Genomic DNA, 2,243 nt, shown 5'->3' with positions numbered 1-2,243 from the left:
GGCCCAAGTCGGTCAGGTCCAAACTGAAGTCATTCAAAGAGTATCTACAGCAGGTAAGATACTTATTGTTCATAACCTTTCCACAGAGCCCCACTTGATAAGATTTTATTTTCTACCATAAGTCTCAAATAAAACAAAATATTCTCCAAAGTCCCACTTAAAAAAAGGTCTAATCACTCTGACCTGAGGAATGATACCTCCTGGGAGAAAAACGGAGAACGTTTTTCACTGAAAAAGCTGCTAACTACTTTAAAGATGTGAACGGTCATTGAAGAAAATGTCCTCAAACGTAGGAGACCTGAAAACTTTTTCAGAGGTTTTAAATAAGCAGTGACTCAGACACCCCCGGGTCTTACTCTCCAGCTCTGGGAGAAATTGTATTCACAATGCATCGTGTTTAGAACGGCACGGTCATAAAATAGTTTGTAACTCAGTCCCAGTGACATTTAAACTGATTCAGATAGTTTGTGGGAACTAATAAAGCTCCTCCTTTCAGAGGAGATCAAAATCAAACTGTATAAGATTCAGGGACAGCCTCTCATTATGTCTCAGGTAAGCCACAAAAAGGATTCTTAGTTTAATTTGCTCCTAATTGGAAGGGGTTTTAAAGTTGATACAACTGTGACTTTGAATTTGAATTAAATTAAACTTCTGCCTTGTTGCTCCGTGATTGCTTTGATATTTTATGGCAGATGAATGATCTCGCACAGGTCGGGTTTTCTCCCCCGAGAGTTTTTTGATTTACCGCTCTAAACGGTAGATTGAACATCAAACGTACCATGGAGGTCACAAACAGACCTTTATTATCCAGCTTGGCTGTGCGTCTGACAGGCAGGCGGCAGACACTGAACGGGCTGACACCAAGTGACGTGCCAGAAGATTCAACACTGCAGTTTTATTTTAAAAAAGCCAAATTAGTGAGCAACTTTTTACCACCAATGTTAATGTTTTATTATGGTTTATTCTAACCCATAAAAGGATCTATTTATGTCAATGTTCTTTAAGTCTTCTCTTAAGCTTTGTCATATTAATTAATCAGCAACATTTCGATCACGTTTAATAGTGTCAACGGCAGGGGAGAAGGAGGCGAACCCAGAGTACAGACTCATCTTAAAAGAAACTAATTTATTAAATAAAGACAAACAAAAACAAAAAGGCTGACGTGGCAGCAAAAGCTAGAACTAAATACAGAACATAAACAGACGGCGCATGGAGCTACGAAAGACTACAAGCAAGGAACCAAGAACAATAAACCAGCGGAGAGAGGAGGAGATGACTGGGTTTTTAAACACAGAGGATAATAGGTAAGTGGGCACAGGTGAGTGATAATCATTGCTGACAGGTGGAGGTGTGCGTGGCAGAAAACCAAGTGTAGACTGAGGATGAATGGAAAAACACTGGAAACAGAGACAGCACAAAAAAGAAAACAACAAAAATAATGTACAAAAACCAAGAAAGACACAAAGAAAAACCCAAAACCTCACAAATAGTTTGTAGAAAATGGACTTCCTTCAGCTGCTTGCAAATAAAGCCCTGCTGTTTAATAGGCAGGTGGTTTAGCTGACACCCTTTAGATCCAAACAGAACCAGAAGGGACCATTTTTGGAAAAAATGTAAATCTCGAGAGGAATATTTGAAACCTAGTTACATGATGGATGCCCACCAGTAGATCTCAGTATCAATACGCCGTCTTAAATCTCTCACAGGTTTTAATTTGTCAAAGTATTACCTCTTCTGCAGAAAGTCTGTTGTCTGTTTATTTCCCTGTTTTCATGCATGACACCGCAACCCCAACTCCTGCCTCCAATAATAAGCATTTTATGAATTTAACCAGGTGATCTAGAGTAATACTCCAACAAAGGTTAGATATAGACCCTAATGTTTTATGATAATACTCTTACCATGTTTTTCCACCTCCTACAAACGATTTTAACATTTCCACTCTTTTATACATTCGTCATCATGGTTTGTAGCAGATGAAACTGCTTTAAATGCACAGGCTGGTGCATCGTTAGTTGCATTCAGAGAAGACGTGAGGCTTTCTGATCCCAAAAGAAACAAGAAGACAAAACGTCAAGTCTTGTTTCTGCTTAAAAAGGACATTTACTGAACTCCTTTTTCCACAATCAGACAACAAAATGGTTTGGTCTTTGTGACCTGACTGTTGATTTTCTGCGCAACTTGCAGGAGGCAAAGTTTGTCATTTTGGAGTCGTGCAACATTTTAAAATTACTGAACATTAG

Source organism: Kryptolebias marmoratus, linkage group LG24 (assembly GCF_001649575.2).
Source record: "Kryptolebias marmoratus isolate JLee-2015 linkage group LG24, ASM164957v2, whole genome shotgun sequence".
Classification (NCBI taxonomy): domain Eukaryota; kingdom Metazoa; phylum Chordata; class Actinopteri; order Cyprinodontiformes; family Rivulidae; genus Kryptolebias; species Kryptolebias marmoratus.
The sequence above is the reverse complement of the archived record's forward strand: the minus strand, read 5'-3'. Positions refer to the sequence as shown.